Source organism: Tursiops truncatus, chromosome 3, assembly GCF_011762595.2.
Source record: "Tursiops truncatus isolate mTurTru1 chromosome 3, mTurTru1.mat.Y, whole genome shotgun sequence".
Lineage (NCBI taxonomy): Eukaryota > Metazoa > Chordata > Mammalia > Artiodactyla > Delphinidae > Tursiops > Tursiops truncatus.
Genome location: NC_047036.1, coordinates 104,097,327 through 104,122,581, shown reverse-complemented (window position 1 = coordinate 104,122,581; position 25,255 = coordinate 104,097,327).

Sequence of the window (25,255 nt, the reverse complement as noted above, 5' to 3'; positions counted from 1 at the left end):
TTCAAACCCAACCCTCATAGTTCACTGGCCACACTCTGGACGGGTGCTCTCTGCTGCTGCCTTAGCCAGAAGGAAATCACAGCATGGCCTGTGATTATTGAACATCTACTACAGTGTGGATTGACGGGAACAGAGGCACAAAAATGTCCTATAAAGTTCCTAGTGCTAGGCTTGGGATAATATATCCATTTGGGAAGATGGCATACATACCCGTGTGACTTAAAGCCAGATAAGTACAGGCTAAGTCTAAATTAATCATACTCCAGAGTGTGTAATTTAGAATCATTCAAATGTAAAAAAAATTGGAAGATTTCAGAGAGTTGAATAAAGACGAGTTAAAACTAGCTTTCTGGTACAGAAAGACCTAGGAAAAACACGTGGGTGAAGAAAACGATAGATACTCGCTGTGGAATCCACAGAATTATATATATTTTTTTCTTTTTCTGTCTAGGGTAAAGATTCCCTCCTTCATGGAATTCATCAGACGTGGCTAGACCATTGGATATTTGGTTTGAGGAGACAACCATTGGCACAAGGTTGATGAACTTTCTGGAAACCCAGATGAAGTGAGTCGAAGTTTGTGGAAGTTCCTTCCTGCCAGCCCTGGGGCAGCTGGGAGCAGCCTGGGGGATACCTTCATGGCGGATGATGCAAGAGCCAGGAGCACGCCTCTCAAGGCCTTGGCTTTATATAATCTCTTCCAAACGTAGATACAACTAATGAAAAGGATGGAATTCCCAATTAATAACAACTGAATTTTTACCATCTTAGCAAAATGGGAGCTCAAAATGTAAGTCAAATTACTATACCCATAATGTTGACGCTGAGTTTTTGGTCCTAGCTAATGTTTTCACAAGGGATAATCATTAACTCATGGAAATGAGGAATTCTTGATTTTTTTTTTTTTTTTTTAAAAAGAGCGTGTCATTGATGGGTTTATGGATCGTCTCTGCAGAGATCCATGCTTTGAAGGTGGAGTCTTCGAGCACCTGAGCCCATGGTGAAAAGGCAGACAAGACTAGAAACATGGATTATAGGAGAAAAATCAAACGAGGCCCACAAATCTAAGGGACCTATTCTGAGAATTTAATACGTGTCTGAGTTAAAAGTGCTCAGACTTACAAAGGAATAGGTTCAAATGTTCCTACATAAAACAAAGTACCTTTTTTAAAAGTACCATTGACAGAAAAGCTGGAGCCGGCTATTAATCTTCTTTATCTGGGAAAGGGCTGAGTTCACTCTATACATGGCAATTTTCTCTGGACTTGGGCAGGGATATGCATGCAAAAATAAAAATTTTCTTTTCCCCAGGCTAAGACTTTGGGAACCACTTTTTATAAAGCTCTAGAAACTCAGATTTATTTCCTTATTAGCTTTACATAAAGAGAGTTTATGTATCAAGAATCACTTCAGGAGAAGGAGAAAATAAGGGGGTGGGTAGGTGTCAATATTATCACATCTGTTTACCTGCAGCATCTCTGGTCTCTGACGTGACCTGCAGCTCTTGGGATTTCTCCTTTCTGGCCTCTACCTTGAAACCTTGCTGTGTTGGGATAGGGGTTGCCTTGGTTTCAATCTCCTTGCTTATGCTTAACAAGTGCCTACCTCTCTTGCTTTCCAAATTTCCTGTTTCTTTGGGCCACTGACCTTAATGAGCAAGGATCCTCAGACTATACTTATGTCTGGAACATACTTATTAACCTTTCTTTATTATACAGCAATATGTATTATAGAAAAATACAGGTGAGAAAAAATAAGAATCAAAGGAAAACAGGGAGAAAATATAAAACCAACCATAATTCTATCATCTGGAGGCATCAATCATTTATTAGCCATTTTGTGTATATCATTCCAGGATATGTTCTCAAAAAGAGCCATACAGCATAAACTATTTTAGAATCTGCTTTTCCTACTTAATATAGCAAACACATTTCCATATTATCTCTAACCTTTATCAAACCAGTATAAAAGGCTGAATATTATTTTGTGTAATGGATGTGGCATAATTAGTTTAATGTTTTCAACATGGTCAGACAGTTTATTTCTAAGGACTACCCTTTTGGCTACATCACCTGCACAGTCACAATGATCTCCTTAGGCTAAATTTCTAGAATTGGGATTGCCAGGTCAAGGCATGTGCAGAATTTGAAGCCTCTTGGTAGATTTCCAAACTGCTGTGTGGAATGTGTGGCCCAATTTTGTCACCCACCGACAACATCTGAGAGCTTGGCCCTTTGCCTTGGCTTTCTGACTTGCTTTCCTGGATATGGTTTTCTGTATGGCTCTCAGACACGATACAGATCCCCCGCAGGCCTTGTGTGGAGAAAACAGAACAATGCAAAATAAAATGACAAGCAAACAACAAACAAACCTGCTAGGAAATGGTGTTTAGTTTGAGGAGAGGTTGTCAGTCTGCTTGACTTAATGCATTCTTTCATTGTCCTATGTGCAAAGCACAGCTCTCACGGGCCACAGAGGTTGAAAGTGCTAAAGAGTCTTATCCTGGGGCCAGCGGTGGGTCCTTGATCCCTCAGTCCTCTGAAAATACGTACTCTTTGCTCTAGGGCACGTCAACTTTTTTTGTGTGTGTAGAGAGAGTTCATAATTTCCTTAACTTTCTAAGGGGCTTGTAGGACTGGCAAGAATGAATGAGTCAATGTAGTAGCTTCTTGACTCATTAAATGAAAAGAGAGTAAAAGAAGAAAAGAGAGAGATGGTTTTCTCTTTATAATTAAAATATTGCTAATTTGTATCAGGGTGCTCTGAGAGTTATCTTTGAACTCATGATTGTTGGAATCCGGGATAAAAATGGCTACTCTACAATTGCCAGGAATTTGCTTCTGCGCCTCCTCTGAGAATGGAGATGGGGGAGATTTGCCCTTCATTTTGGGAGAGGTCACTTTGGGAGTTAGCCCTCAGGGTCAGACAGCCCAAGGCAAAACCTTCTTCTGGCCTTGGCCCTGCTCCTCCTAACAAGGGATTCCCTAGTCCAAATGTGAGACTTCAGCCAGATGTAACTGTGTAAGGGGAGGGCCAGCAAGCATCAAATGTGTGCAAAATTGTTTTGTTTTTTTAAAGAATTGAGGACATTTATGAAACAATTGAAAATTAGAATACCTTCTGGATATCTGATGATATTAAGGAATTATTGTTACTTGTTAACTAGAAAATGGCATAATGGATATCTATCTTTCTATTTACACACACATACACAACTTTTTTATTGTGGTAAAATACATATTTTCTTTCAATTGCGAGGAGAAGGTGGTTTCCTGTGGCAGACTGAAAGCAAAGTTGAGGATGAGTGCGTGATGGCGCGGGGATGGAAGAAAAGACTGATCCTCAGTTGGCTGGAGAGCAGTTTTTAAGCATTACAGTTGAGATCTGAATTTAGGCTTTATTTCCAGAATACATGGAAGTGCAACTACTGGATTTTAAAAGACATTCTTTGCTTATTATCTAGGCTGTTTCCTGAGCTAATATGCAGTACTGGAATTCCAGACATGAATCTTAACCATCCAGAATTTCTCTTCCAAAATGCAATATTCATCATTACCAGGAGCCTATAACTCAAATAAGGTTAAAAATAAGCAAGGGCAGTGCTTAAAACAAATTCATTAAAAAAATTTTCCTTAGGCAGTTTTATACCATTTAAACCCAAAGTTGTTGGTAACTGAACATTCCAAATATTTAAGGCCTATTTCAGGTTAATGGCTAATCCATCATAACAATAAATTTCAAATAACAATAATTGATTAAAAATAAATTCTAAAGAAGTTTATCAGCTAAGAAGAGATCTAGAAGGCAAGATTTATAAACATACCTCAATTTCAAGGTCTGAGCAGCTTTAATGATACAATGCTGCCACCTGGTGTTTATGCTCTTTTACTGCAGTAAGATATGTGGAGATGACACGTAAGTACTGCTTCAGGGAAAGGTTAAATTTTCGAGACAGTAATTATTTGCAATTTTATCTGAGAATGAGTTGAATGTATTTCCCATAAAACACAAAGTTAATGAATCAAAAAAGACTTGAATTCCCTTCATAGCATCACAAATGATAAAGGAGAGATGGGGCATCTGCCAGTTATCATTGACACATTATGATAACTTTTCTCTCTGTGCTGGTTATTAGAAACAAAGCCACCTTCACAATCAGAGCAGTGTCATGGCTTGATCTAACAAGCGGTAGTTTAACTTAAATCCTGTTTGGAACCCAGAGGAGGAGCTTGGAAATAGAGAATAGGAGCTTTAAACAGAGAACAATATGGGGGTGTGGAGAAGGTCAGAAAATTCTGAAGGGGGGGGCACTTGAAGGGACAGTTTGAGAGCTCCAGGTTTTTAGCTGTAACCTATCTGAAGCAAGCTATGTCACACCCTGCCCACAGATGAGATTTGTTTAGCTCACAGAGATTTTGTTAAAAATTGCTTTAGACTCCAACAATAAAAAAAGGATTTCTGAGGTCTTTTTGGAAATCAGCATCTCCAGATGATGGGCTAACATTCCCAGCTGTATGACTGTCTACAGTGTATGTTGTTCAGTTTGCTCCAGGTCTCACCAGGCAAGTTTTACTCACCAGCCTGGACTGTGTCTACAGCTTCTAGATTTTAATGGGAGAAAAACTGAAATTAAGGCTTTTAGTGTTGATAAAGGGACGTGAAAGTATCTAGTCTACCCCCTTTCCTTCCAAGAAGTGAAAGAGGAAGCTGGCTTGCCCAAGGTCACATGCTTAGGGAGACCTAGAGTGAGAGTTCAGGACTTCCTGCAGCTTTGTGTATTTACCTGGGAATGGTTTCAATTTTGGGTGACCTGATGCAAGTCATTTAGCCACAGGTGCCTTACTTGTCATATTTATCCAGTGGGTTCAGAGTTCCTTTTAACTTTCCCAGAAAAATATTTAAGTTGGCTTTTAACATCCTACATGCATGGCACACATGAGTGTGGCAGGACATAAAAGCCACATAGATTACAAATAAATAGAACAAGGAATTTCTTGGAGATGATATACCTATTCTGTACTGTCTAATATTGTAGCTACTATCCACATTTGGATATTTAGATTTAAATTAATTGAAATTATCAATAAATACAATTCAGTTTCTCAGTCTTACTAGTCACATTTTAAGTGGTCAATAGCCATATATGGCCAATGGCTTCCATATTGGACAGCCCGGATATAGAATGCTTCCATCATCATAGAAAGTTGTTATGGGCAGCATTGATGTAGTTGAAAATGCCTATTTTTGAGACCTTTCCCGTAGCCTTATATTGCTTTTTCTTCATGATAAATAGAATTAATCAGAACTACTTAATGCGCGAGAGTGGAGAATTAAAGCCAGGGGATGTTCAGTCTGAAAGTTAGATATGGAAGTGAGAAATTTCTATGTTAAAGGAAGGAACAAAATGCACCAAATGCAGGTGTTGAAGCAGAATGTGTTTCGCCACAGAATGAAGCCTTATGCTTTTAGGAGCAGACCCTGATATGTCATTGCTCTAAGCTTCATGCCGTTGCTGCATGTACAAGTGCATCCGTGTACAAGTGCGTCTACGTACAGCTGTGGTGGATGGCCACTGGTGATGCCTGCCCAGCCTCCAGTCTACCTTCCTTTGGTACCAGCTTTGGGGACCTTGCACTCCCCCACTCCACGCAGTCTCCATGGGAATCTCAATCTGAGCAGAATGACATAATATCGAAAATAGTTGGATTTGACTCATCCTTCTGGTGATTCTGAGGAGACCGTCCATTATTTTCCCAGCCTTACCCTGGTTTTCATCCTTCCTGAGATCTGGCTGCTCATCTTGCCCTTCCATTTGATGTACGACCTCATTTCCTTCAAAAAAAGTTAAAAATTATTTTCTTTCCTAAAGTTAGCCAGAAACATTTTGTTGCATTCAACCAAATAATCCAAACCAATAGGATGTTGTTACTTGGATGTCATGGGGGAGGAAATGAGTATGTAACGTGGGAGGGAAAGAGGGATTCTTCCAGGTGCAAAACAAAAGAAAAAAGAATGAAGGGAACCAGAACAGCACAATGACTTTGAGTAGGTCATACAGAATTTGTGCTTAGTGAGCTGTTGTGAGAGAGAAAAAGGCTTCATCTCAGTCCATTCATATTTGGTCTCAGGAACAGGAAGGCAAACAGGGGGAGTACAAACTGCCCCATGGTTTGTACTCTGTGGCTATTATAATCTCTGTACCACTGGGGCTGTTCTCTCTCCATTTTTATGGATCTCACTTTAGTTCAGAACCGTAAACCCTCATACCCAGAGGGGTCCTGTGATGGTCTGATCGCCTTCCCTTCAGTCTGTCCCTTCTGTAAGTTTATCTACATACATCTCCAACCTGTCACTCTCCTAGCATGTGGTTATAATTTTAAACTATGTCCTTTTCTGTGTACTCTGGGAAGCTCAGTGTTATAAGGTACTTTGGAACATTAAATGAACCAGACAGCAACAAAGTAGATTACTACCTTTAGGGTTGAAGTAGTTGGATGAAAAGTGTGGCATCTGGGACTGCATATATGCAACATGGGGAGCTCTTAATGAAGGCTCTGGGTCTACTAATGGCCACTCCTACTACGTGGCTGAGAGTGGTTTATTTATCTTCCTGAAGGTCTTCACTGTCTTTTCCTGATTCCTTACGCACTCTAAGTTTTACTGTATTTCTGTTGACTGCCAGCATATTTTCTAATGAGAGCAGAGGGGGTCTGCAGCAGCCTTGGTTGTTCATTTCCAATAAGCGGTTAGTGGCTTTTACACCAAGTGCAATAGAGTTTCCTATCAGTAGCACACAGAGAGGGGAAACCTTTAAATTCATAGCACACCAGGGCCAGAGAAGGACATTTACAGCATTTACTTGAAATGCTGTGCAGTCAAACTGCAGTGAGTTTTAGAGGGCACTGACACGTATGAATGCATTCTTAAGGAATTTTTGTGGGTTAGAAATGTTGGGTTGTGTACTGGAATCTCATGCTTAGTGACCCTCCACTTTAATAATTCATAGCCTTTTTTCCCCCCATCAATTACTAGCAAAAAAAAAAAAAAAAATTGGAACAACATAAACCAAACAAAAATCCTGCAGATAAAGAAAGAGGCTCACCATTTGAACACCAGTTTAAACAAGCCATATTGCTATGCTTTTGTTGCCGTATTCCTATTAAATTGTTACTCTCTTACGCTTTACTAATTTTGAGGTCTAAACCAGTCATATGTGTTTTAACTTATGCTTTGTGAATTAACAGCCAAACTCAAATCAAGGTCATGAACATCAGTAAAAATGTAAACCAATAAAAATGGGAGGATTATTTATGCAGGACCACTTAAGAAGAGGAGGAATTACTCATCATTATTTGAGATTTCCAAAATGAGAGAGTACCCGCAAATAATCAACGTGGTAATATGTGATTTTGAAAGCCCAATATCAATATGTGTGATTCAGCTGTCATCACTACTTGAATAAAAGAGGAAACAAAAATGATAAACATAATTGAGGGCAGAAGCCCTTGATTCCATGATAGAGACCCACCCCTTAGGACAGTGTTGTTCATGTCATCAGATGAAGGCTATGGGCTTCCAACGCCCAAATCTTCCCTTCTGGTAGGCTGTATTTCTTATGTGTCAAATCTGTGACTGGAAGACGGCTGATCACAGACTGTAGTTATATGAATTTTTGGTGCCGAGAACGTCTAATGGCATTGGACAAGGACAGCTGCAATATAATGTAATGTTCCTGTCCTCCATTTCATGCTCTACCTGATTTTTTTCTCTCTCCCCGTAACATTGATTGATTCGGTAACGTAGAATGTTTGCTTTCCAGCTGGCAGATCTAATTGTAAATAAACAGCTGCTCGCTGCATTTAGACAGTGGATGATGTTGGCAGGTACAAGAGCAGGGTGTGCGGGATGATTTAAGGCCTGTGCAGTGGAGCGCGTGGGAGGCTGGGGAACGAGGCGCAGGCGGGAGGCCTTCAGGTACAAAGTCCTCTGTGGCTCAGAATAACCTCGAGGCTAAGTTTTTACATTTCAATGTAAAATAAGGACTGGTACATGGGTTGTGAGGGCCTGTGATGGCCAAGGTTATGGACTAAATATGAGAAAAATATAGGCCCTCTGTTTTCCAGGAGTCTTTTGTGTTTTTGAAGAATGAAATCAGATATTAGACTAATTATTGATGATTGTTTCCCTGAACAAGGTAGATTTAAAAATTCTGAATGAAAAGAGCAAGAAGATGAATATGTGGAGAGGAATTCTTCCTGGTCTATGAGATGATGTGAGAACAGTAACAGCAGCAGTAACAAAAAATGCCAGGACCTCAATGCACGTCATTGCCCTGGTTATTGTCACGTCTTGGCCTAGATCAACCCCAGCATCCTCACGTCTGGGACACTTAGCACAGGGCAACAGTGTCTTTCCCGAGACACTTAGTATTTTGCAGTCTGAACAACAGTCCTTGTAAGCTTAGGAAGGAACATTGCAAGTATCAGCCATTATCCTTTGTGTCAGCCAAAGTGGTAGCATCACTGGTCACTGGAACCTAAGATCTATAGTGGTTGTCCTTTTTTCCCTCACATGAGGACCTCACTTGGCCGGTGGCTTCCTGTCACTGTTGTCATCAATCTGAGTCCCCTCCTTCTTGAGTGGATATGCCCCTTTCCATGGATCAGAACAATCTTAAGCATGCCTCGTTTTACCTGGAGGGGGAGTAGGGTCCTGCACTGTTAAAAGATGGATGTTGGTGTGGAAGGGGAGTTCTCCGGGGCTAGCTAAGGAGGGACCAAGGAGTGACTGAATGGAGCCAGGTCAAGGTGTCCCTCTGACCCAGGACGGTGGTAGGCCACTCTTCCCCATGACAGAACTAAGGATGTAACATGCGCTTAAAACAAGGAAAAATCTCAGCTGTCTGACTGGACCAGCAGCGGGAATGAGTGAATGAGTGGAGAGGTGGGTAGGCACAAAGTGCCTGGTGGCATCAAAAAGTTACAGCATCTGCCAGTACCGACCTTCAGTAGCTTCCTAGCCCTGTGGAGTGAAGACAGGCTCTGGGCAGATTGGCAGCACAGTTGTGAGGTGACCTAGGAGTGCTCCTGTTTTCTTTCTGGTTTCTCCTCGGTTTTTGTCATAGACTCTCCCTCTTTCTTGCACTTTATATCAGAATATTCTGGTTGTTTTATGTTCTTTTTTTTCTTCCTCTCTCCCTCTACTGATTTTCCGTTTGTTTATTTTTATTTTTTATTTTTTTTGCGGCACGCGGGCCTCTCACTGTTGTGGCCTCTCCCGTTGCGGAGCGCAGGCTCCGGACGCGCAGGCTCAGCGGCCATGGCTCACGGGCCCAGCCGCTCCGCGGCATGTGGGCTCTTGCCGGACCGGGGCACGAACCCGTGTCCCCTGCATCAGCAGGCGGACTCTCAACCACTGCGCCACCAGGGAAACGCCGTTTGTTTATTTTTTGTTACAAACAATGTTTAGGTCTTTGCAAACTTTCCTCTAGTCTTTTTGTTCTTACCTGTCTCAACAGAGGCCCTGTCCTTCTTCAAGTCCGACTTCCTGTTCATATCTGCTCTCAGGCATTCACAAAGCATACTGACATGTTAAAAGTCAGCTGACAACTCTCCCTGGAGGGAAAAGGTTTTCTTCCCTAAAACGCTTTACACGCGGGAAGGGGAAGGTGAGATAGCTCACTGGTTATCTCACTTAATCATCAAACCCCCCAATGAGGCATTTACCTACCTTTACCTGCATTTAACAGCAGGACAGTCTAGGCTGAGAGACTTAGTAACTTGCCAGTGGCTACAGAGCAAATAATGAAACAACCTGGATTGATTTTAATCTGTTGGGCTCCAAAGGACACATTCGCTCCACTACTCGTGGGGCGTGGTTCAGATGCTTTCCAGATGCAGAATGTCTTGCCACTTCCAGCCCTCTCAAGGTCCAGAGAAGCAGTATTCACAGGCACGGAGAAGGAGGACAGCTTAAACTATAAACGTGCATGATATTCTAGTTTATAAAAAGCTGTTGGCCTGGCCTCAATTTATTCTTCTGAAACAGCCTGATGATCCGTGATGACGAGGATTTGAATCCATAATCTGAATTTACTTAACAAGGTAATTAAATATTTAAAGTCAGTTCATTTAGAGGCTAGAAGGGATTCGAGATAACACACACATAGATTTCCGTCCCTATGTTAGTATGCGCAGCAGCACATTCTTAATTTTGGTTATAGCTGTTTTGCAGTTCTCATATCTGCATTTGCCATGGCAATTAGGACTGGAGGGAGCTTGTGGTGTCCTTGGAACTGAGAGAGAAGAGAAATTATGATACTAAATAATACAAAATGGGCCTAGTCCTCACTGCAGTAGAAACCACTCAGAAAAGTTAATTAAACTCAGGAAACAGGCTGCAAGATAATTAAGTTTTGGCCTAATTTTACACTGCAGGCGTTCTATATTGTTTTTGCAAGGGTCCAAAGGAACATGTGATAGAAAATCTCCAGGTTGTGGGCTTGATTCATAAAGGATCATTATCTGTAGTTAAATGGCCAGATAAAATGGTAATGTGTGGGCAGCAAATTGTATTTTGTAAGGTAAGATTGATCATTGTGCTACACATAGAAGACGTTCATAATTTTTTAAAATTATCAGAAGTGAGAGTTGTCAGTATATCTTGTGTAGGAAATGATAAATGTATAAACCCCAAATCCAAGGCATATGACATTGTGTTGTCTAAACTAATGGCAAATAATCAACTTCTTATTGTATTGTGTGAGCTTGGGTATAGCTATATTTTATTTATTTTTTTATAAATTTATTTATTTTTAAAATTTATTTTTGGCTGTATTGTGTCTTTGTTGCTGCGCGTGGGCTTTCTGTAGTTGTTGTGAGCAGCGTTGCGGTGCACGGGCTTCTCATTGTGGTGGCTTCTCTTGTTGCAGAGCACGGGCTCTAGGTGCGTGGGCTCAGTAGTTGTGGCTCATGGGCTTACTTGCTCCTCAGCATGTGGGATCTTCCCAGACCAGGGCTCGAACCTGTGTCCCCTGCATTGGCAGGTGAATTCTTAACCACTGCGCTACCAGGGAAGTCCCACTGTGGGTATATTTTAAACCCAAAGGCTGGAGGCAGCCTTGATCACTACCTTATTACCTCGTGTATAACAGAATAAGAAAAAAACCTGTCACAAGTCAAGAGCCAATTCATCATCTCTCCTTGGTCTGTCCCCATGGGAGGAGAGGATGAGGGGATGTTTGCTTCCTGACTGAACTTGCTTTTCACAAACTCCTGCTGAGAGTTAGTTACTCAGTATGCTGTGGCCTTCAAGGGCATTGCTAATTGATTACATTTTCAACTGTCCAGTATTTATTCTAGTTTTCTTATGCCGTTGTGAACTCAGCACTCCTTTTGGACAAAGTAGGGAATTTATTTAAAAGTTGACGTGGGATTTACCTTGCTCCTTTCATCTACATTTTTTTCTTTGCCTTAAAAAAAGATTATCCTGTAGGACAGGAGGAAAATAAACCAAAATCTATCTGTTGGCTGCCACAATGAATCAAGTCAATTTTATTTCTCATTTACTCTTTCTGGGATGTTCTGAGTTAAGACAACTTGCCTTTGGTAAAATTAGATCAGTGGCCGTTCTTAACGTTCAATGCTATGCCATTTCCCCTGCTGGCTGACCCCAAAAGGGACTTCCCAAGGTTCCTTCTTTCATTGTGTATAGTTTTACTGACATTTTGCTGATGACCTGGAATTTCCAAATGCATTGGAAGGTAAAGAAGTCAGTAGGACTAGACATATCATGGTGATCACTTTGTAATGTTTAGAAATATCAAGTCACTATGTTGTGTGCCTGGAACAAACATAGTATTGTAGGTCAAGTATACTCCAATGTAAACATATGTAGACATTGGGAGGAAGTGCATCAAAATGCTAGTGATGGTTATGTCTAGAGGGTGGGGATTATGGGTAATGTTGTTTTTTACTTTATGCTTTTATGTATTTCTAGCTGTCTGCGTTGAACAGGTATTGCTTGTAAAGTTAGAAATAAAACAATAAATGTCATGAAAAATGAAAAAACAGAAGTCACCAGGGCAAAACAGGATGTCAAATGAGATATTTCCTACTATCTCATAATTTTGGTTTAAAAGCCCAAAGCTGAGGACAATTGGCAATGAAGGGGCCTCATCTTCTATAGTGGGTGACAGGGAATGATCAGACCTACACCCCTTTTAATATTTATTAAGGAGGGGATTTGACTCTGCTGTCCAGTCAGGCTCTGGAAGTGAAGATCAGAGTTCATTGAAGGAGATCATCTATTTGCATCATTTACATCATGAGCTACCCCAGCGGTTCAAACCGCTGATCTCGATAAGGAGCAAAGAGAGAGTTAAAGGAATGGTTAAATTTCCCCATTCTTAGAAAACCATTTCAGATGGAATGAGAGAAGTTTCGGAGGAGGAGATCCATGGCTGTTGTAGCATACCTAGTTTATTACGGTGGATAATTACACTCCCTGAACCTACATACCTGCTGCCTGTTTTTTTTTTTTTTTTGCGGTACGCGGGCCTCTCACTGTTGTGGCCTCTCCCGTTGCGGAGCACAGGCTCCGGATGCGCAGGCTCAGCGGCCATGGCTCACGGGCCCAGCCGCTCCGCGGCATGTGGGATCTTCCCGGACCGGGGCACGAACCCGCGTCCCCTGCATCGGCAGGCGGACTCTCAACCACTGCGCCACCAGGGAAGCCCCTGTCCCCACTGTAATTGAGAAAATGGTGACTCCATCAAGATTACACAGCTGGCAGGCAGCTGAGCTTCTGACCCGGACACCATTCTACCTCTTGTTATGCTGAAAGCATTCTGATTGCCTCAGCTGCACAGTCTGCATCAGAGAGGTGGCTCAGTCACTGTGTGTTGGACCCCAACTGACAAGAGGCCTAATGCTTCCTGTCACTGATGAAGCGGTGGCTTCAAGATGACAGCTGTCTTGCCAGGGCCCTGAGGTGGGAGAAGGGGAGTGCCCTAACCCCAGGCTTGACTCCAGGATCACTCCAGGTGATCTGGCCCTTGCCCATCTTTGTTAGAGCACTGGACCTCACACCCATGTTTGAATCCACGGGTCGTGGGACGATACAGCACGTTCTCCTTTGGAAAATTACTAAACATAGGTTTAGGAGCACCTGGAAAGGCCGGGAAAGCCTGACGAATTCTGAAGGAAATGTAGAATATTTTTATTGGCAGGTTGGAGGGTAAGGTGATGAGCCCAGGAAAATAGGTACTTTTAATCCCCCAAGTGAGAAAAACAGAGCCATTAGTTTTCCTGACATAATTATCTTTTCAACTGTTCAAGGCATGGAGCATGGCAGGTACTGTGTCAGAATGGACCCAAGTAATTTAAAACAGTTGTGAGTGGTAATACTAGAACTTACGCTGCTCACCGTTATTTAGGCAGGTATCTGGAGACTACATGCAAAATAATATAGAGTACTGGAGGTAATTGGAGAGACCCCTGATATCACTGAAGATCTGAAAGATGCCATGTAGGCAACTCTTGTGCTTTTCAACTTCTCCTTGTGGTCATTTTAAATGATTTGGAGAGACTAACTCTAAATTGCTGCTGATGTAATGAAATTGTTCCTACCATTGTTAACACAGGACTTGAGACTGTTTCAATCCTGGGAAAGATATCCAGTATGCCCTGTAATATTAGTAACAGGTTTGGCCTGTGCATTTATCTCTACATCTGTATGTAAAAAAATCACCAGTGGCAATTTACATCTACCTGCACAGGAGAGTAATAGATTTTCACTGTCTTGCCCCAAGGGTGTGTAAATTTTCTTGCTCTCTGTCTCACTATTGATAAAAGGGATTTTAAATCACATGGAAACTTGAAAGCTTTGCTTTCACCTATTACAGAGATGATGTTTTAATTAGGGGAAACAGGGGAGCTGTTTTCTGTGCTTTCTCCTTCTTTATTGAGTTTATGACCTTCAGGGGATGGGTGAGTAAATATAAGGAAGCTCATGAACCCTTGCCCGTAGTCAACTCCTTGGGCATTCCACTATTTGTAGCTTAGAGAAAAACAACCCCTTAGACTAAAACCAAAGTTCTCCGCCTTAAAACTCCCTCTTATAATTACAAATTACTGTACCTTTTATAACAAGACTTTTATTTTTAGCGGTGGGCTTGGAAAGGGGGAAGCCAGTAGGATTTTCCTGTTTCCTTATTAGGAAGAGGCATTGCCCCCAACCACTCATGCAGCGAAGTGATTTGAATACTGTATAGAAGTAGGGCATTCCCTCTTTATTGATTTGTAGCCGTTTCTGCTTGTTTTATATTCTTTTGGTTAATGCCTAAAAATGTCTGTTACTGTGTTAGTGGTGCTGCGGTGGGATCCAGGAAGAGGTGTCAGTTCCTGGTCACTAAGGGACAGAAGCTGACTACAGCTTGTTAGGTGTACGGCAACAGCAGAGAAGCAGGGTTCCATGTGGGTGGGTGCGAAATGAATCTTGTGGTCTTCAATACATTAGAAGTACAACTTCTGGAAAGGGAAAGGGTTGAGGAGGCTAGCCCATGTTACGACTTGGGGCAGGCACGTAAACCATCTGACTTGGTTTTGCAGAAAGGGGCGACCCCCAAACGCTGGAGGACTTGTGATAATCCAGTTGACTTGGGGCACATAATGGGTTTGGATTTTGAAAGGAAACTTAGATATTTCCTTGTTCACCTTCTATATGTAGAAATGAAGACCAAGAGAATTTAAAGTGATGGCCGAGTCAGGCTGGAAACAGCATCTCCTGACGGCTGGTCCAGTGCATTTCTGGTGACTCCTTTTGAATATCATCTATAAAGTCTCTTAAGTAATATCACTGAAAACATCAATCTATGTTGATAATTATTGACTGTTGTAAAGAGTGAATAATCACAACTGTGTCTTCTAACTTAAATGTTGCTATGGGGCTTCCCTGGTGGCACAGTGGTTGAGAGTCCGCCTGCCGATGCAGGGGACACAGGTTCGTGCCCCGGTCCGGGAAGATCCCACGTGCCGCGGAGCATCTGGGCCCGTGAGCAATGGCCACTGAGCCTGCGCATCTGGAGCCTGTGCTCCGCAACGGGAGAGGCCACAACAGTGAGAGGCCCGCGTACCGCAAAACGAAACAAAACAAACAAACAAAAAACTAAAAAAATAAAAACTGTTTTAAAAAAAAAATGTTGCTATGATCACCCTTTAGTGGTGAGAGGTGGCATGGCATCTGGCCCAGACCTTCTGGGATAATACTCCAGCCCCACCCCTGACTACAGAGAGGTCTTAGCCTCCCTGGGTCTCAGTGACCTCCTCTGAAAGTGACATTTCCCCCTGCCAAGACAGTGTGTTATCAAACTCTAGGGTATTTGCCTATCTGATAAGTGAAAAGTGTTACCTCTGTGTGCTTTTGACTTAACATTTCTTTTATCATGAGTGAGATTGAACATTTTAAAAAATGCGTGGATTAAATAAAGTAATATGTAAAACAGTAGAGTGTCAAGCACAAGGCAAGTGGCTATTGTTAGCCAATATCATTCTTTACTATCTTATTTTATTTTAATGAATAATACATTAACATGGATCAAAGATCCAAAGGTATAAAAGTATAAAGAGTGAAAAGTCAGCCTCCCCCTCTATCCACCAGCCATCCAGGTTTTTTTTTTTTTTACATCTTTATTGGAGTATAATTGCTTTACAGTGGTGTGTTAGTTTCTGCTTTATAACAAAGTGAATCAGCTATACATATACATATATCCCCATATCCCCTCCCTCTTGCATCTCCCTCCCACCCTCCCTATCCCACCCCTCTAGGCGGTCACAGAGTACCAAGCTGATCTCCCTGTGCTCTGTCAGCCATCCAGTTTTGCTCCCCACTGGCAGTTATTTTCATATAGCTCTTTCCGGTAATTGTATGTATGCTTAAACAGATGTGAATATATATCTTCCCTCTTTCTTTATCCAAATGGTAGCATACTATACACAGTGTTCTGCCCTTGCTTTTATTTTTTTCACTTAATATGTCTTTGAGCTTATATACATATATGTAAAGAGGTTCTTGTTCACTTCAATAGCTGTATCATGTAGGATGGACTTACCATAATTTATTTTACTTGACACCTGTTAATGCACATTTAAGTTAATACCAATCTTTTGCTATTTTTAGATATATTGCAACAAATAACCTTGGATGTATGTTATCTGCATATATCTGTAGGATAAATTTCTAGAAGTGGAATTACTGAGTTGAAGGGTATGTGCGTTTAAAATTTTGGTAGATTTTGCCAAATGGCCCTCCACAAGGGTTATATCTATTTACAAAAAGTATTTGCAAATGATATGACCGATAAGGCATTAATATCCAACATACATGAACAGCTCATAGAACTCAGCATCAAACAAGCAAACGTCCCAATTAAAAAATGGGCAGAAGAACTGAATACACATTCTTCCAAAGGGAAATGCAGATGGCCAACAGGCATATGAAAAGATGCTCAACATCACTAATCATCACAGAAGTGCCAATCAAAACCACAATGAGATATCACCTCACACCTGTCAGAATGGCTATCGTCAGAAAGAACACAAATAGCAAATGTTGGAGAGGATGTGGAGACAAGAGAACACTTGTACTCTGTTGGTAGAATATAAGTTGGTGCAGCCACTGTGGAAAGCGGTATGGAGGTTCCTCAAAAAACTAAAAATAAAACTACTGTATGATCCAGCAATTCCACGTTGGGGTATATATCTGAAGAAAACAAAAACACTAGTTTGAAAAGATGCACCCCCAATGTTCATAGCAGCATTATTCACATGGCCAAGATACAGAAGCCTCCTAAGTGTCCATCAACAGACAAATGGATAAAGAAGATGTGGGGGAATATTACATGGCCATAAAAAAGAACGAAATTTTGCCGTTTGTAGCAGCATGGATGGACCTGGAGGGTATTATGCTTAGTGAAATAAGTCAGACAGAGACATACAAATACTGTATGATATCACTTATATGTGGAACTCTAAAAAATACAACAAACTAGTGAATATAACCAAAAAGAAGCAGACTCACAGATACAGAGAACGAACTAGTGGTTTCAGTGGGAAGGGGGGAGGGGCAATACAGTGGTGGGCAGTGGGAAGTACAAACTATTGGGTGTAAGATAGGATCAAGGATATATTGTACAACATGGGGAACAGAGCCAATATTTTGTAATAACCGAAAGTGGAGTGTAACCTTTAAAAATTGTATAAAAATATATATGGAAGAAAAACAAGTAAATAAAAAAACACAAATTTTTAGTGTATAGTTTGTAATGCACTACTATATTAACCAAGTGTAGGGACTTCCCTGGTTGTCCAGTGGTTAAGACTCCGTGCTTCCACTGCAGGGGTTGTGGATTCAGTCCCTTGTCAGGGAACTGAGATCCCTCATGCCGCACGGTGCCGCCAAAAAAAAACCAACACTATATTAGTCAAGCATATATGTATATAATTGGAAAATATACAGTTGACCCTTGAATAATGTGAAGGTTAGGGATGCCAAACCCCTGCACAGTCAAAAATCCATGTATAACTTTCGATTCCCCCCAAACTTTACTACGAATAGCCTACTGATGACCAGAAGCCTTACCAATACCATAAAAAATAAACACATATTTTGTATGTATCATATACTGTATTCTTACAATAAAGTAAGCTAGAGAAAAGAAAATGTTATTAAGAAAATTGTAAGGAAGAGAAAATACATTTAGAGTACTGTACTGTGTTTATTGATACCATAAGTTTATGTCATCTGTTTACAAGATGAATCGTCTATCTGTACCTACATCAATATTGTCCTATATGATACAAAACACTGTAGATGTTATGTGTATTACTAACACTAGGCATCAAAAATGAAAAGGTAATATGAAAAAGAAATTCATATTTATTTACAGGTATAATGATTTGTACATTGATGACGAAGAAGCAGCAATGTGATTGTTGTATGGTAGCCCAGTGTGATAGAATTGCTTCACGGTGGCCTAGCCTATACACTAATGAATGAATTGTTAGACAGTTGTTACGGCATACAGTATTACATTAATATGCTTTTTTAAAAAATTTATTTATTTTTGGCTGCATTGGGTCTTTGTTGCTGCACATGGGCTTTCTCTAGTTGCATTGAGTGGGGGCTACTCTTCGTTGTGGTGGGTGGGCTTCTTATTGCGGTGGCTTCTCTTGTTGTGGATGGGCTCTAGACGTGCGGGTTTCAGTATTGTGGCACGCAGGCTCAGTAGTTGTGGCTCGTGGGCTCTACAGTGCAGGCTCAGTAGTTGTGGCACTGAGCTTAGTTGTGGCACAGGGCTTAGTTGCTCTGCGGCATGTGGGATCTTCCCGGACCGGGGATCGAACCCGTGTCCCCTGCATTGGCAGGCATATTCTTAACCACTGCACCACCAGGGAACTCCAACAGTAATATTCTTAATACAGGATTGGAAACATTGTTACATTAAAAAACCCCACTTATCTGTGATGATAGGGTGATACACAATTTCTCCAATTATGAGAAAGAGAGTCATACTACATGATAATGTAATTCTTTGAAAGCAAAGTTATAAAACAGTAAGAAAATTAACATTATTAATTTATATTAAATATCACCCCTTATTTGAGGATGGACTACTATCTACATATATTTTATGCGTTCATGACATACCTTTTTGTTAACTTTTTCAATATTTCTAAACTACATGGTTTGTGAGTTTTTTCAAATTGTTGCAAATCTCCCAGAATTTTCCAATATAGTTATTGAAAAAGATTTGCATATAAGTGGACCTGTGCACTTCAAACCCATGTTGTTCAAGTGTCGACTGTAATTCATATTTTTATATTAGAAGTGTGTATTAAATTTTTTTTTTTTTTTTTTTTTTACTGAAGGGGTGTGCTACAAAAAAAAAGTTTGGGGATGATAGTCACAGTTCACTGAACCAGCCTTTCATTAATAGATGTTTAACTTTTTTTCCTGTAATGATTTTAAAATACGTATGCAAATTCTTTTTTTTTTGACATTCATTTTTTCGAAAGGTGAAGCTTAATTTAGGTCCCCTTGAATGTGGGCCAGACTTGGTGATTCACCTCCAAAGAACAGACTAAGGTGGAAATGGCAGTGTGTGACTTCTGAGACTATGTCATACAAGACACTGTGGCTTCACCCCTCTCAGATTACTTTCTGTGCAGGACATCAGCTACCATGTTGCAAGGACACACAATCAGCCCTGGAGAGGAAGTGAATCTCTCATCAAAATCCAGCGCCAGTGCGCCTGTCAAGTGAGGGAGCCATCTGGGATGTGGATCCTTCAGCTCTAGTGAAGCCCTCAGATAACTGCAGCCCCCATATAACTTAACCACAGCCTAATGAAAAAAGCTTGAGCTGAACCATCCTGTTGAAGTTTCCTCAAATTCCTGACCCACTGAAGCCATGTGAGATAATAAATGTTTACTGTAGGTTTAACCAGCTAACTTTTTAGGTACTTTGCTATGTAGCAATAGATACCTAATATGCTTCTTAGTTTTTATTGTTATAAATATTGCTATAAAGAAATCTGTGTGTGTGTTTGTGTGTATTTACATATTGGCATTCTCGTATGAATATATTTGTGGGATAAATTTCTGGATATAGAATTATTGCGTCAAGGGGCTTATATCCTAAACATTTTGATATACTTTGACACATTTTCTCCCTCAAAGTGAATAAATTTATGCCTCCTTTTGTGCACAACATTGCTAACACCTGGGAATTAAGTATTTTTAATTTTTGCCCAATTGATAAATACTTGTTTTAATTTTCATCTCTTTAATTGGCAAGTCGAATATTTATATAATTATTTGCTCATTTGTAGATCATGTGTTTTGCCCATTTATCATTCTGGTTCTTATCCTTTTTATTGTTGATTTGTAAGTGCTCTTTGTTGTCAGAAAATTTACTTTTTTATTATAGTGCTACAAGTCATTTTTTCAAGTTTTGTTTAAACTAAGTGTGTATTACTGTGTGCTAACTAGTTTTCTGTATAAACTTATTTTTACCAAATAGGTGACCAAGCTTATTTATTCTTTTATTTATGGCTTCTCTAGCTGTGACATGTTTGGAAAGGCCTTCTCCATTCCAGTACTGTATTGAATCCCTGGATTTGTCTGGTACTTCTATTTTTTAAAAAAGTATTTCAATGTATGATCCATTCGGAATTAACTTGGAGTAAATAGCGAGGTACATGTCTAGCTTACAATTTTCTTTTCCCTTCTAAATGTTTAATAAATTGCCCCAACACATTTTCTGGTCTAGCATTTTTTAATGGAAATATCTCCTTTATCAGATGATAAATGAAAAATAGTATTTCCATTGACTGAAAACTTGACACCATGAATAAAGTAGAATATTTGCTGGGCTTCTGAAAATGTAGAACACTATTTGAGCTAAATAAAAGAAAAAGAGCCTTTCTTTCTTCCTTCCTCCCTTCCTTCCTTCCTTTTTTTTCTTTCTTTTCCAGGTGAAATAGGATTTGGAATTAGGTAAATCATGAAAAATTATACTACTTTAAAAATTAAGAATTGCAGAATTATATTTAAATTATAAATGTAATTATTTTCCTCTCTTAATGTATCTGTAAAATGTGTTATTTTATTACAAGTGTGGTACATTATTGTGTACAGCAAGCTCTCTTTAAGTCCCTACTTGGGCATTTGAGGTTGTTTCCAACTTTTTCCCCTAATATGGATAAAATGCTAAAATGAACAAAATGGTGCCTTTACTATTTTCTTTGGGAGAAATCTTCTTCATTTCTATACTCACTCAATGAGCATAACAGTCTCAGATGGGTCAGTACCCTGACATATGGCCAATGAAAACAATGAAAGAATGTGGTTTGATCTTTGTAAGTGGTTTCTTTTACGCTTGGGGAGTCCCTCAAGAGATATAAATGTGCATATACTTACAAACCAAGGCTTTTCCTTCCCTTTTTAAAATTTTCTTAAAAATATATAATTTTTTTTGGGAAAATAGGCTAGTTTCTGAGATGTTTTTATGGTCCTCATAATATCTATTCAGAAAACTAGAAAACATTGATTCCTATTAATTTATTATGAATGATAGGAGAACTAATAAAATAAAACAATACCTTTTGTTCTTTGTTCTGTTATTTTGTTCTATGATTTTAGGTAGCTATATTCACCCTAGGAAATCTTTTTGATACTTTTGCAATCTGAGATATATAATAAACCATTTATATCTTTTGCTGTTTCAGAACCCTGAAGCCTATATTTGAAATTTGGAGTAAGCAATTTCTGCAACAGCAATGTTTCTTTTTTTTTTTTTTTCCTGGACTAGTTATATTGAAAGCTGACTTTTCTCTGTCCTCAGAAGTATTGCTACTAAACTTTATGAATTAAATTTAATACTACAAGCCAAAATATCTGTGTTTTTCCACTTTCTGCAACCATAAAAATATTACTGGTAGAATTACTTTGTGAGTCAAGCCTTAGGCTCTGAATGTCACTGAGTTTCTCCAACCTGGAGATTTTTCATTTTCAATTAGACTGAAGAACAGATACAATACAGGTGGAAGAGCTTTTTCAAAAGTAAGAACTGTAAGTACAACCTTTCTCTTCAAGGTAGAAAACTACTGAGCTCTTCTGTTAACATTGGTTTATACAAGAAATTGGAAGGGCTCTTCATTTTTCTGTTTTTTGAAAAAAATTAGTTTAAATTAAAATATGTCCTGTGTATTCTACAGGACATTGAAATCTCTGTGTACTATTATGGTGCCAACATATCAAGACACTTAATGTGCAAAAGCCTTGAGCTTCCTTTTGCTATTTGTCTTACTGCTACCGCACCTGTGATGTAGGAAGTGGAAATCCATTTTATTTCTCTTACAGTCAAATCTATTTTATAAAATGGGAAAATTCATCCCAGGGAAGAAGGGTAATATTCATGGCTTGAAAGATCTTTGAATTCTTCTTATGTATGATGGTGGATATGTGGGAATAGTAATTATCATTTTCTGCATTTCATCATCAGGTAGTCTGACCTTGAAATTAAGAACTTCAGTAAGCTTAGTAAAAGTAAGTTTAGTAAGAAGGCTAGAATGTGAGGACACTGGTCAAGGTAGATTAAACAGTGGTTTAACATTTTAAGCTGGTCAGTCAGGAATGCTAATTGAGCCTTGGTATTGCTAATTGAGAAAGTTGGACTGTATCAGGTAAGTTTTTTTTCTTCTTTTCTGTGGTTCTAAACTGATATACAAATTCATGATATGTATTTTCTAAAAGGAAATTCATTATACATGTTTTTGAAAGGGGGGTGTACCAAAAGTCAATCCTGACTCATGATACTAATCAAGAGAATCATTTCAATTAACGATTGAAAGTGGAGAACTGTACTTTTCATGCATCTTAGTAGAGATATTTAAGTGGATCACAACAATCAAAAGAAATTAAGTGGAACATATTGACAGCAGAGGTACACTTGGTGCCTAGGGCAGGGGTCCCCAAGGAACCGAGCCGCACAGCAGCAGGTGAGCGACAGGCGAGCTAGAGTAGCTTCATCAGCTGCTCTCCATCACTCCCCATCGCTCGCATTACCTCCTGAACCATCCCGCCCCCCAACCCCCCGGGTCTGTGGAAAAACTGCCTTCCATGAAACCGGTCCCTGGTGCCAAAAGGGTTGGGGACTGCCGGCCTAGGATACCTTGATATTCTTTAATATGGATGTTACAAATTATATTTTATCAAAAAATTGTGTAAAATATTTTCAACTATTCAAAATAAGAGGTTTGGTATGTGGACTAAATGTAATATTTTACTTTATTCAGAATTACTTTTCAATCATGACTGAAATTACTCATAACTGGATAGTATGCTCAGGACATGTAGAAATCACTTAAGGTGGATTGTCTATATATATTTGAAAGTTCTTTTTTTCTGACTTACATGTGGGAATATTCCTTTTTTTCAGCATGACTTTTTCCTTTTTTAAAAATTACTATTATTTTAAATTTGAGTACTAATTTTTTTTAAACAAACTCTAAAAGTAATAAATATCTCCAGCCCCTTCTGAGCAAAATGAAAAGCTTTAGCTGCCCTCTACAGGCCACCGGATGGCAATGCTATATGATTGTTCTAAAGAATTTAAGTTCTAGCATCCAAAAAATCACACAATATTGTTGCTGTTGTTATTTTTAAAATCAACACATTTAAATTTGCCAAAATGTTTTATCAGTTTCTTTGTTCATGTACTTATTTCACACTTCTAATTGGAAGTTTCTCCTTGTCAGTAGTAGCACTGTCCACTGAAGGTCTGTAAATTGCCAGTTTTTTGAGCTCTTCTGAATCTGATGTGTTATTTTTTTTTCTTTAACATCTTTATTAGAGTATAATTGCTTTCCAATGGTGTGTTAGTTTCTGCTTTATAACAAAGTGAATCAGTTATACATATACATATGTCCCCATATCTCTTCCCTCTTGCGTCTCCCTCCCTCCCACCCTCCCAATCCCACCCCTCTAGGTGGTCACAAAGCACCGAGCTGACCTCCCTGTGCTATGCGGCTGCTTCCCACTAGCTATCTATTTTACATTTGGTAGTGTATATATGTCCACGCCACTCTCACTTTGTCCCCACTTACCCTTCCCCCTCCCTGTGTCCTCAGGTCCATTCTCTACATCTTTGTCTTTATTCTTAACATGCTCTCAGGAAGCCATCTTGATCTGGATATTTGCTCTTAATATTGGCAAAATGAGTTCCATTTTCCTGTAGTGCAGTTTACTCGTTAGATTTATAAAAAGGCTTTCCCTATATAGGAGAACTTCTTAGGAGGCATAGAATTTAAAATTTAGACAATAAATCCATTTGTCTCTAGAGAGAGTCCTGTATAACATTCTTTTAGTGTTGAAATTTTACTTGGCCATAACTGCTGACTTCCAGTAACTATTAGCTGGCTGTTTTGGGGTTTGGTTTGAGGAACTGTAGTGGCCCCCAAGCTTCCCGACGTGCGTGTGTGTATCACATGATACTCAATGGGAAGGGGAGAGCACTAGGACAGAATATTTATATTTTTCATTAGAGGATACTAATTCATCGAGAGTGGGACCAATGTACATTTTACCCAGTACATGAAGAGTTTCATGTGGAAACCCAAGCTAATTGACTCTGTATTTCTGATGTCTTCCAGTGGTGTTTGAGGGCTCTTTAGAGTTTGGATCCCAAGCAGCTGCCCTGTGACCCATCTTTTAAATCTGCCTCTACTGTCTTCTTCTGGTTTTAAGTCATTTTGCTATGAAGGCTACAGTTTAATGAAAGGAATATATCAGTAACTTTTGCCAAAATGGATGTGAAGAGTCTCTGAACTGCTCGACTGTCCTTCTAGTTTTATTTTTCTGGGTAGCAGTTGGTGCAATGCAATCTTTTCTTTCTATTAATAATATGTTATGCATGGTCACATCCCTGGTAATTAGACTTACAGTTTTCAATTAACAGCATTTTTTGATGATACATTATTATCCTTATTAGTGAGGTCGTAGACTATATTATAACAAAGGCTGAAGACTCTATTGTCAGCATAATCTTGAAAGAACCATTTAACTTTATGAAATGTATCTGGTGAAGGAACTTCATACTTTACTTGATGTATAATTTAACCCCCATAAAGAACCAAATGATTCTCTTTTCCCTCCACTTCTTAGAATAAAATGTCCAGCACTTCAGATGGTACGAATATTTCTCTCAGTTAAAATGAATAACATTGTCAGAAAATGAGATCTGAATTTTAAAAAATTGAGTAGATCAGCAGTCAGATATTCTTATTCAGCAATTTATCATGTCTTTGGATGAAATTTATAGTTCTATGTGAAACTGATTAACTCCATTAGATTTTAATTATTGTTCCAAGATCAATACTCATACGAGCTTCAGGCAATTCCATTCACTCACCCGAATAAAGAGGTGGTTGTGGGGTGGACATATTCTTTTAGTTGACATTAAAACACTCTAGTTTAGATTGTTGTAGTTCATTTTTTTTTCCTACTGTTCAAATATCAATACAAAGATGTTAAAAGCTATATGGATCAGAGGAGATTTGTGATAGGTTTTAATCTAAACTGCCCAGCAGCTATGGAACGATTGATTTTATCTCCTTTTGTCTTCCCAACTCAGGAGGCAGGCTATAGTGTGATCTGTTGCTCTGAGAGATTTGCCAGTGGCCTCTGTGATGTGGGAG